At 38.0% G+C, this 12,733-nt stretch overlaps 1 long non-coding RNA gene across 1 annotated transcript; it reads right to left on the bottom strand.

Moving 5' to 3' along the window:
- Positions 1-602: 602 nt before the first annotated feature.
- Positions 603-12,216, bottom strand: LOC129145958 (uncharacterized). The gene is made up of 3 exons (XR_008552205.1): positions 12,052-12,216; positions 835-950; positions 603-718 (listed from the first exon to the last, which is right to left on the bottom strand). It is a non-coding gene; the product is annotated as an uncharacterized LOC129145958 (long non-coding RNA).
- Positions 12,217-12,733: the final 517 nt, after the last annotated feature.

Raw genomic sequence — 12,733 nt, 5'->3', positions numbered from 1 at the left:
TTTGGTTTCTTATTTAATATGACTATTTTTCTAACTTATTTCTGTGGTCATTTAGGCATAATGGCAAAATTGCTCTCATAGTTGTATATTAGGACACTGAATTCAGTTTCTCTTAATACTTTGAGAACTACATGGCTAAAAATTAATTTTCAGTTGATTTTTATTTTTTCTATAGAATGTATTTTAATTATTTAAATACCACAGTGATAATTTTTTTCTTATTATTATAATTACTTTCTTTTTTCTCTGAGAATATTATGTACCCTTGTTTGAAGCTGTTCCATATTCTCTGACACACTTTTGATCACCAATACCAGTTTCCAATTACCCTCATGTTCCCAATAAATTTGTTTCCATTATAGATGGTCTAGGACAACATTAGTTTATTTCATATCATGGGAACTAAAACAGTCTCAATTTATAAAATAAGAGACTCATTCCTTTTCTAAAACCAGTAATAGAACACCTACAGGTAATCTCAAGAATAATCATGACCAGTAGTTTAATATAGCCATAAAAAATTGACCCACACCATAAAGGTAGTAAAGTATGCTTTCATTTATATTTTCATACAACTAATCCAAATAATTTCACCAATCACTTGTAATATTCTTCGCATATGAGTATCCTTTTTTATCCAAGTAAGAGAAAATTCCCATCAAAAGGGTAAACACAATTTGTGGTTTTTTGACTTTCCTTTTTTCTTTTTATCTTCCACCTGATAGAAAGAGGAGAACAGGCTTTATTACATCCATATGTGATATCAACTGAAATGAAAAATATTGCCCTTCTGAAAGTCATCTAAAGGCAAAAACTAGTTTAGGAGGAACTTACTTAGAAGCTCTGGGGAACCTTGGTGGCACTTCATTGGCACACGCTAGGGCACATTTCACTCCTTAGCCCATCACTGGTAAGGGTGTTCCATCGTTCTTAACACAATCAGATGTCAGCTGAAAGTGAGAGCTAATATTAACATTCTTTTTTGCACATGTTTCAATAAGGTGTTGTACTGGAACAAAGCAGAGTTCATGTAAAAAGGAGAAAGTGATAAAAGAATGCTGGATAGGCAGTCAACAGTAACAGTGTTCAATTCATCCTGCTTTGAATGTGTTTACTTGCTCTCTTTTGTCATTTATCTAAAATGGTAAGGAGAAAATTATCCATTTTTGTTAGTAGATGTCAGAGAGAACAATGGCTTTCGTATAAATGTTTATTTCCTTTGCTGCCTTGAAAAATCTTGCTCCCAGCAAACACTCTTTTATATGACTCAATATTCTTACTAATTTCAGTTTTTACATAGATGGTCCTTTATGATGTGACTACTTAGTTCTTGGTCTTCCTTCCCCCAATGACCTTGTCCTATACTTGTCCTTATCTGTTTTTCTCAATGTTACTATTTAGACCTTGCCATAACCATAATCACATCCTGTCCTTAATTTCAATTTCAATGTCAAGTATTTCTCTCATTTTTTTCCACATATTTCTATTGCTCTCCTGTCATCATCGACATATCTATAGTTTTACTCTGATTCATTTTTTGTACCCCAAATCCAGAAAACATAATACCCACCAAGGACTCTGATTATCCATTCTACCACTTTATGCTTTTTCTCATCCACTGCTTTAACTTCCTCATCAATTATTATTGTCACTATAATACATACAGATTCAAAATCTTTACTCCTTTCTCATTTTGCTATTCCTCTTTTTATGAAGTACAACTCTAATTAAATAAAATTTCCTGCTTAATATTTATACCCAAATCTATACAACTAAATGAATCTTGATGACTAGATGATAATTAACTACTTCACTTTAAGTTCATGTACTTGTGGAATACTACTCAGCTGTTAAAAGAGATGAAACTGTACCTTTTGGTATAAAATGATGTATCTTGAGGTGATTATGCTAAGTGAAATAAGCTAGAAAGTAGAAGACAATTAGTAGATGGTACTACTCATTTGTGGAATATAAGTAGTCTAAGAAAATAAACTGACAAAACAATAAGAATACTTTTTATATTTAGTGGAAAATGCCCTGGTTACCAGAGGGGATGTGTGGAGAGAGGAAGGTTATGGCAGGAAAGGTGATGGGCACGTTGTAGTACTAGAGATGTGGTGGATGGTGAGTGAGGCATGTAAACATATGGAAGGACAAAGATGTAACTCCCAAATTATAGAGTTATGCAAACTGGTGGCAGAGCAATAAAACTTGAGAAAAAAATAAACTTGTGATTACTAACCTGAAATGAGTCTTTAGTATTTCTGGCCTGGTATTCTGTTTACCATGTATTATCCTAGTTCTTTAACCTTCCTACTCTCTTAGATAATTATTTCATGTCTGCATGTTTAAATGCTCAACCTCAGCTCAGGCTCTGGCTTCCCATTTTACTGAGAATGAAGATAGTATCAGAAGAAAATTACCAGGGGAACCCATCACAAATCTGTGCAGATAGGCATCTGGGTCCATATATTGGGCTCCCTTTCTAATTACTATGAATAAGCTCTTCTGTTCCTAACAAAAGGCCACCGTTTCACTGGTGTACTTACCAATAACTTCTTCCCTACTGAAGACCATCATTCCAGTAAATCTTTCCTCTTTCCCCTATATTTCCTTTTTATCTTCCCATAAGCATACAAACTGCCATTTTTTTTTCAATTTAGATAAAAGCTAAAATCTGTTCTCCTTACATTGTTGACTTCTGTCCTCTCTTTTCTTTACAGCAAACTTCTCAAAATTATTGTCTACACTCACTGACCCTAGTTTTGTTCTTCTCATTCTTATTGAACATGCTTCATCCAGGCCTTTCACCATCTCCATTGAAGATATTTTTGTCAAGAGAAACCAGTGACATACTTTCCTTTTTATAAAATACAAGGGCTAATTCTCTTTTTCCCACCATATTTGGCCATCATTCAGAACAGCATCCTCTACAACACATTTTTCCCTTGGCCTTTAGGAGCTCCTGGTTTCTTCTCATTAACTGTTACATCCTTATTCCTTTGTTGGTTCCTCCTTAACTCCCTAAATTCTAAAATGTGGAATGTATGTGACTTCAGGCTTCAAAATCTTCCCTACACTATAAACTCAAATTTCCAAGCACTAAGGACAGTGCAGGTTTTTGGTAAAGGAAACAAAAGTCAGAGTGATGCTGTGGAAAAGCTCTTAGATAATTTATGACTGAATATTGAAAATTTTACCAAGAGAGTCTCACAGGCCCAGTGTTTTGTGAGTTGATTAGAATAGAGCAAAGAAACTCCTTTGTGAAGTACTCACCTATACATTTGTGTTTAAACCAATCTTGACCCCATATGTCAAGGATATGAAAGAGGTGTATGGCGTATATACTTGGGCTAATTATGTCACCTAATTGGCTCTATTAGCTATAACTGGATTACTATTGAAAAGTACATTAGCACCAGTGTTTGAACACTAGGTTAAAAGCTTTATGCTATCTATGATCTAGAGACTTAGGCTGGGGTGGTATAAGAGGGAGTCCAATGCCAGGAAGTTGAGAGGAAGATTTTGAATTGTGGTTGGAACATACCATTGAAATATTAGTGGGGTCCAAAGTCCCTGAGGTATAGATGCAACAGAGATTAATAGAAAATGTGCAGAGTCTGGCACTAAGAATTACATATGCTTTCAAAAACCACATATGCCTCCTTTTCTATGGCAGAATGTCTAACATCAGTCAAAAAGTTACCCATAATGTAGGAAGATGCTGAGACTTATATGTCAAGTTTGTAAACACACATCATTGAAAGTACCTTGACACATATGTCAAAACTTGAGGGACTTTTGCATAGAGATGCTATTCAGTGCAGTGGGAAAAATTATGTCCAGTTATAGCAGGTTGCTTCAGGAGCTATTTACAATGAAGACAATCTCAGTTTCCAGGAAAGATCAGAAGTTTCCTTAATTTCTCACTGTTAGTAAAATAAAATTGAGAGAGGAAATGGGAGAGGCAAATGATTTCATAAATTCAATGGAATCAAAATTTAGTAGTATAATATCTATATAAAGAAAGTTATATCCCATGTTTTTAATGCTAGGGAGTATATTAGTAAATACATAATTTAGAGGAACATTCTCTGTTCTTAGGCCAAATATCTCTCATCAGAGAAGCAAAAAAGAATTGAAGCACTGACCCTCTCTGTCTTTAAACTGTCGATATTTGCTCATCCAATTGATATTTTGTTCAAAATAAACTTTTGTTGATTTTGATTTAAAATATTGCAATAATATCATTCATCTTGATTATTATTTGGTATCTTCTTAAATTTATGTACAAGGAAAGTGAATCTCTTCATCTTATTCCCCAACCTGAGTAGCAGCAACAACATCAATTTGTGCTGAGTGCTGAGATTGCAAGAAATCTGCAACATCGACACTTATAATTTGAGAACTGCTTAGAATATTGTGAATAGTTCCTTAATTATTTGAGATAAGCTTCACTTTTTGATATGACCCACTCTAACAAAAGTTAGTACCTCCAGGGCAAGGCCTGATATACATCTGAAAAAGTTTTTAAATTATTGCTAATTATACATTTTTTGTACAATTGAATGAATCAAGAGATTCATTTTGCTACTTTAGAAACTGAACTCCTGGGGGCCTCCCCGGTGGCGCAGCGGTTGAGCGCTGGGTTGCGAAGCTGCCCGCGGCCTCTGCAGCGCCGGTTCGATCCCCGGCTGCTCCCCGGCCACCGGAGGAGGATCCCACATGGTGCGCAGACCTCTCCTGCCACCCGCTGCTCCCCTCAGCAGTGTACTTCGGTCCTTCTGCCTGCTCTGCTCCCCGCTCTGGCTCTGGTGAATTCTCTCACCCTCCTGCGCTTCTGACTGTACCCAGTGCATGTATAAACAAAACAAACAAACAAATATAATAAATAAATAAATAAATAAATAAACATGCCTCTATTAAAAAAAAAAAAAAAAAGAAACTGAACTCCTGGTCTGAGATGGTAAAGGGGAAATAAATAGAAGAAAAGATAAAGTGGACAGCTACACAATTAAGCCTTCTTTAAAAAAAAAAAAGATTATGCATACAAGATTATTTATGCAACAAGAGGTGTGGGGGTGGGGGCGGTGAGAGGATTCACCAGAGACAGAGTGGGGAACAGAACAGGCAGATTGACCAAAGTACACTGCTGAGGGAAGCAGTGGGCAAGTCAGGAGAGGTCTGCTGCCCAATGTGGTTTGCTCCCTGGCCAGGGATTGAAACCATGCTTCATTGACTGTGAATAACTTCATAGGTTATGTCTTAACCCCTTGTGCCACCAGGGAGGCCCCACAATTAAGCCTTCTATTGGACTCCTTCTATGGTAAAGGATTCGGTCTTGCATAGAAAGCAAAAGGGGGAAAGCTTATGGGACTTCCTGCCTTTGACCTTTGTTACTCCTTTCATCCTTTAAATGTTTCTTTTAACTCTATTACTTTAAACCAACCAACACTTTTCTATTTCAATTCTTCATTATGTTTTTATACCCTCTAGTTGTCCTGCACAGCTTCATTTAGGCCCGCATACCTGTTATTTTTGAGTCATCAATCACATAAGCAGCAAGAAACACAAGGTAAGATTTTCTTTAACTACCTTCAATTCGTCTTATTCAATTTGGATCAAGTGATTGTCCTGGATTTAAGATCCCAGAGTCACTTTCTGTGAATGTGAGGCAGCCAGGATCCATGTTCCTTTAGCTGCCAACAAAATAGTGGGTCAAGTGCAATGGATATAAACCCCAGGTGTTCAACTAGTCACTAACTTTAACCCCACTGTGGTCCACTTATAAGTCCATTGGATCAAGGTTTTCCTTACTTTGAACCAATTCATTCTATTTCATCAGTTCCTGCCTCTAGGATCAAAGTTTCAATGTAGGCTACATCTCTTACTTTAGCCTTATGCCCTGTCTATGATCTTCTTATAACTGACTTTTCTACGAGTTTGATCCTATCTCACCTCTCAAGTATTGACAATTTCCCTGCTATATACCCAGATACCTAAGAGTGACAACTGTCCTGTCTTCTTTTGGGCCTAAAGGATTGGGCTAATACCTGGACTCCCCGGTTTATTGTTATTTCCTTATAGCTAAGCTACAAAGCTGGTGATATGGCATCTTAGGCAAAAATGGCTCTCTTGCATGTTTATTGAACCACATATGTGTAAATACCTGTCACATGAATGAGGAAAGTGAGGGATATGGCCTCTTTTATTACTTGTTTTTGTTTTGGGAGGATATAAGTAAAACATGAAGTTACCTGAACAGTATATTTTGCTAGTTCATTTTCAGAAAAAAAGGAGGGTTTTTTTTTTTTTTGTAAATTAATAAAATACATGGCTTGTGGGGTTTATAAACAAATTCTGGAGGCAGTGCCAAAGAGATTCAAGCCTGTTTTGTCATGGTACCAAATTGTTACTAGGGTTTAGCCTTGTAAGCTAACAATCTAGAAGGACAATACTCCATTTTAAGTACTACTATGTTAATTAAAAAAATTTACTTTACAGAGTTGTATAAATGATTAAATTTTTTTTAACTTTTTATTTTTTTTATTTATTTTTTTAATTAATAAATTTTATTTTTATATTCCCCATACAATTGCAATCCCCCCATTCTGACCCCAATCCCTCCCCTCCCGCCCCCCACCCCCAAAAAGTGTCTCTGGTTCATAGTTTTTGTTGATTTTGATTTTCACTTTCTTATAGTTATTCATTTTCCTGGTCCCTTATTTAAGTTTTCTAGATCCCTGCTATGGTCTAAATGATTAAATTTTATGAAAGTTGTATCCATGGTCTGAAAATGAAATATGAAGTAGGGGTGATCAGGTCACTCTTAAGCACCAATATTTGAATTAGAGATCTTTATTTTGAAACGTACTTACCTAGATTTTCAAAAGATATAAAAAAATTTAGTTATGCAAATAATAAAACAACAATTTATAAGCCAAATGAGTTACAATGCAGAGAAAAAAAGAACTTAAAAACTGGTATGAAAGTCCCCTGGGATAACCTAAAGAGAACATTCATGTGATGGGGATCTCAGAAGAGAAAAGTTGTGCAGAACCTACAAGATGTAGACAAGACTGAATTCCTTTATGGAGGCTGTAGCAGAAAACCTGTTTTCTTGCCTTTTCCAGCTTCTAGAGGCTGCCACTTACCTTACAAATGGCCTCCTTCCTATATCTTTAAGGCCAACACTATTGCTTTTTTTCTATATTTTCCTTCAGAGGCCATATTGCCTCTGAATTACTCTCCTGCCTCCCTTTTCCAGTTCGAAGGACACTTTTTTTTCCCCCTAAGGACCTTTTTATGATTACATTGTGCTCACCTAGCTAGCTATTTTAGATAATCTCCCTATTTTAAAGTCAATTCATTAGCAACCTTAACTCCACCTGCAACCTTAATTTCCCTTTGCCATGTAACTTAACATATTCACAGATTATAGGTCATGGGGAATAGACATGAAAATCTGGAGAGGCCGTTGTTCTGCTCACCACATGCCAAACTGTTTTCACATGTGTAACTCATTTACACCACTTTGCAAATACAGACACCCCACCACTTCTGACAGCACTGCTGCTATTCCTGTGGTTGAATACCACTAGTTCATGCCTGAATTATTTCATCAACTTTCTATCTGGTCACTGGTTTATTATTACGCTGTATAGACTATTCTCCACTATTGTTCCTCTCTTATATCGTAAGTTAAGTATACATCGCTTTTGTGCTCAATTCCCTCTTTTCCAATGCTTTCCAATTCACTCTGAGTAAAATCCTGAATTCTTTGAGTGATGTCAATTCCTCCATAACCTGATTGAAGTATCCCCTGGCCATTCCCTCCTTTACTTATTCTCATCTGAACACATTGTCCTCTTGACGTTGTGCAAAACAATCAAGATTTTTTCCCTTTCAGGGTCTTTGCACTTTCTATTTACTTACTTGGAATTTTTTCCAGCTGTCTGTATGGTTCATGCCTTCAAAATATCATCTAATAAGAAAGCCTTTCTCTAGACACTGATAGATCTAAAATGACACCCGTTCCCAATTCCAATCTCCCCTTCTTACATTCCTTTTTTTCTTCTCAGGTCTTATCACCATTCGACATTTAAAGTCTTGTCTTCTTCCCAAAGGACTTAGGCTCCAGGAAAACACAGATTTTTTTTTTTTCATTACTGTATCCACAACATCACAAAGAGTGCCTGAACAAAATGTGTGTTCAATAAATATTTGCCAAATGAATGGAGTTATTACAATGAGGAAATTCATTATATGGAAACTTTTCTCTGTGGTTCATCTTGAAGGCTTTTGAACAAGTTTTGACTAACTGCTTTTAGATATGTATTTGCTCTTCTATTTTTATATTTCTTTATCCTTCCATTAATATTTTGTCCAGTCACCAAAGAACTGATGTAATATACTGATCTTTTTATCTAAGTCATGGATGCCACAATTCATTTTTGCTTTATTGATGAAAAAGATGTTCAGTAGCTAAATCTGAATTCATGCACAAAAGTATTTTATTGTGTTTACAATACACTGTAGTCTAATATAGTCAAACTAATCCTGACATATTTACCAGCAATGTCATGCATCACTGAATTAAGTTAAATTATTTTCTTGATTGAAAATGCATTTAATTTTCCCCTGTGCTATGAGATCATTTTAAGTGATGTAATTTGAGATTAATATTAGAGGAAAGGAAATCTATATATACACTTATGCAAATCATCACTTAGAATCAGGATGATTCAAGAAAAATCTCCCACAATTAAAATAATAGATTTGAAGCAAATCAAACTTCCAATGTATTTTTAAATATATCTAGTGTGTTGCAGGGTCGGGAATGGACCAGTGCAGGTTTTCTATGATCCAGCGGACCGGGTAAAGGAGGAGTCAGAGTCCTCAGTCATTTTTGCAGGTTTTTTATTGGGGTTCACCAGGCATATGGCAGGCAGGGGTGCTGGGGGGCCGGGAGGCTGGCAGTCCTCACAGCCCCCAGCAAATCCTCACTCTATTTGGGCTCTCCAGTGATCTCTGCTTCTGCTTCTCAGCTTCTCTCTTGGCTTCTACTGGCATCCCATGACGCTGCCCTTAAAAGCCCAGTCTTAGCCCAGGTGAATCCCATCTACCTATGCCCACACCCTACTCCAGGTGCCCGCCATCAGGCATGCATTCAGGACCACAGGGATCCATCATCTATCCTGATGGCGGGAGGGCAGAAAAGCCTGACATTTTTCCTTACCCTACAGTCCACCCCCTAAGGGTTTTCTGCCATATAGTCTTCATATATACAATTTTCTTAGCAAACATAAACAATGCGGCCATGGCCCATAAAAGCAAATACATCACAATATAACAACAAAATACAACAGAACACAAATAAGTCCAGGCAGGGCCCCAACCTAGTGCAAAAGACAATTATTGGTACCAGCAGATGAGCCACCAAATCTGCTGCCGAAGGCGCTGCTCATACGAGGGCATCCACTATAACATGCTGCTCACGGCATCCACTATAACATGCCATGAGCCATCAGGCTTCCTGGCCTTCTCTGGCTGTAGTCTCTGTTACAAGCCACACACAGCATCCACCCCCAGGATGCACTCACTTTGGAATTGGTGATTCTATTCTACTGTTGGCGGTAATCGCCAACACTCAGGGTTTCTGTCTGCTGTTGCTCCAACACTCGGCCTTCATAGCCACCAATGTGACTCACAGACCCCTGCACTCAGGCCAACCCACTGCACAAGCACATGGGTCGGGGATCCAAACTCTACTTTCGGCTTAGGCTCCACCCCAAGCCACGTTCCCCACCCGTCCCCCAAGGATGGGTTCCTCAGCTCCTCACCCTCACGCGACAACGAGCAGGGCATCACCCACAGGTGATTTTACGAGACTCACTGGCCTTCCGCATACTCAGGCTGCTAGACAGCCACTCAGGGCTTCTCAACTTAGCATCAGCACCAGCTTTTGCCTTCTCAGTTGGATTTTCTCCTCTACCTGGCTGCTGGGCATACACAGGCTGCTTTTGGCCATCAGGGCCCACTGGCTACCCACAGATTCCCAAAAAAAAAAAACCATAACCTGCCAAGGTCCTCCGCCTTCTGGCAGGATTGTCAGTCCAAGTTGTTCAGTCCAAGTCCGTTGGCCTCTCCCTGCATCAGCACTGGTGAGCTCCAAATCGTGGTCCTCTTTTCGCCGATGACTCTTGCTGCCTCAGGGGTCGTTGGCTGGTCCTCTCAGGCGTCTCCTCCTCCAGCTGAGGTCTTGTCCTGTAGCTCCTGGACCGTGTCCACCTTCTGTGCCGCCATGGCGCCTCCAGCGTCGTCACAGGCAAACACAGTCTGTTACTCCTTAGTCCCTCCAGGTCTACGGAGGGCTCCATACCCGTCTGCATGGATCATCTTGCCGACTTATGCCAATTGTATGGTCAGGAATGGACCAGTGCAGGTTTTCTATGATCCAGCAGACCGGGTAATGGAGGAGTCAGAGTCCTCAGTCGTTTTTGCAGGTTTTTTATTGGGGTTCACCAGGCATATGGCAGGCAGGGGTGCTGGGGGGCTGGGAGGCTGGCAGTTCTCACAGCTCCCAGCAAATCCTCACTCTATCTGGGCTCTCCGGTGATCTCTGCTTCTGCTTCTGCTTCTCGGCTTCTCTCTTGGCTTCTATTGGCGTCCTCATGATGCTGCCCTTAAAAGCCCAGTCTTAGCCCAGGTGAATCCCATCTACCTATGCCCACACCCTACTCCAGGTGCCCGCCATCAGGCATGCATTCAGGACCACAGGGATCCATCATCTATCCTGATGGCGGGAGGGCAGAAAAGCCTGACATTTTTTCCTTACCCTACATGTGTTAAATATTCTGGGAGTCTATTTATATTCCATATGGCAGCCATGCATATTTTATACTATAGGATGACTTAAAAGCCTATACCTCTATAGGAATAAGCTACTTATAAAAACATTTTCATGAATTTTTAATATTTATCTGGCACAACAAAAATCTTCTGTCATTTTAGAAGGACATATTTGACAAGTAACTATTAACTAAAGTGTTTGGTCTGGAATTGGAGAGCTGATTATTTAACTTCCAATCAACTTACAATTTAAAAAGCTCTATTATAATTTAACTAACCAACACTTCACCATTCACAAGATAAGTTAAATGACTAAAGGAGGAAAATGCTTTCAACAGGGACCTTGTGCTAAAGTAAAACAATATGAAAGAGTAGAGAGACCACTTAACTCAATATGTTGTTTGGTAACTAGGCTGGATAAGTGATGTAAGTAAACAATTTATTTACATTCTTTGAACCTCAGCTACTCCAGTGAAGCAATTGGGCTAAATCTCTAACGTACTTTCTACAATACATCTAGAATTTTTCAATTTGGCTTATAATTTTTTCTTTATTTTGCAAAAGATATGTTTTCCTTGTTTGTACCTCGTGTTTCCCAGGCATGGCTACAAAAATGTAATGATCAAAAATAATGAATACTATTAAACTCAATCTGATAAAATCTCAAGGCATTTCCAGAAATAATTATTTTCTTAACACTTAATCAAATTATTCAAAAATTGAAAGAATAACATAAAATAATTTAAAGAAAGCCAGCAGGGCTTAATGGAAGAATAATACATTTTACTATTTTTCTTGTGATATGAAACATCTGAAGATTGTTTATTGTCCCAGGGAAATTTTTCTTGCCTTAGTTTATTATTGGAAACAGTTTTTAAGTTAACATTCTTATAGCTTTTGTTTGTAGTAGAGGTTTGGGAGGAGTCCTATTAAGGAAGAAATGACAAATAAAAGATTTTTTGCTGCAGCAAAAAGCTCATGAAAATCTTTCCTTCTCTTCTTATCTTCCCACTGCACTAAAACCAGCTTCTTTGTTAGGATTGTATCAGATTAATTAATGTTTTGAGTTTCTGTGATGACTATTAGGTGTTGTCAACATTGATTCAGTTTATATATAAACACAAGTTAAAGTTCTAGTCTTGTGACTGAGTTAACCTTGGCCACAGTTAAAGTTATTGTAGCTTGTGAAATCATCCTCACCTCTCATGTCATTTTTCTTTAGCAGAAATTTATAGGGAAACTTCCGGGCATCAGAGTGGTTTTAGGAGTTTTGATTCAGTGTGCCAGTTTTTCTATTATTCAAACATATCATTTCTTTTTCTGTTAGTACTCAGAAAATATTCTAGAGACATGTATTTTTAAGAGATTACATCCTGTTTCTCATCTGCTTGTTCTATTGTGAGGGCATAGAGCTGCATTAAGTTCCCACCCACCCCCACCCCCACCCCCATCTGAAAGGGAATGTTCCTATCTGGTATGATTCTGTAGGTTATTTGGGATCTGGGAATGCTAAAAAGAAATTTCCATGTAAATCATGCTAGCAGTGTTCCCAGACTCCACAATAACCACTAACACTTGTCATATAGAAATGTTCTACTCAGATTTCAGAGGACACCTGCACAGCATGGTAGTACTCTGAGTTTTTTTGAAGAAAGGTGAAGCCAATTATGAAATATATTAAATCTTTGTGTTGTTAAGAGCTTTGTTTCCCAGTCATAGTGACATGAACAATTAAAAAAACACCCGAGGATTAAGTACTCTTAAGAAAGAAACCTGGAATTCTGGGACGCTAAATTTCTTAAGTAGATCTGAACAAGCAGTGCAATAATGTGATATTCATATTAAGAACAGTTTGCCTGTTACTACAACTTATGCTATCAAG

This window comes from Talpa occidentalis, unplaced genomic scaffold, assembly GCF_014898055.3.
Source record: "Talpa occidentalis isolate TD23 unplaced genomic scaffold, MPIMG_talOcc4v2.1 talOcc4.16, whole genome shotgun sequence".
Taxonomy (NCBI): Eukaryota; Metazoa; Chordata; class Mammalia; order Eulipotyphla; family Talpidae; genus Talpa; species Talpa occidentalis.
This window is presented reverse-complemented; position numbering and strand designations above follow the sequence as displayed.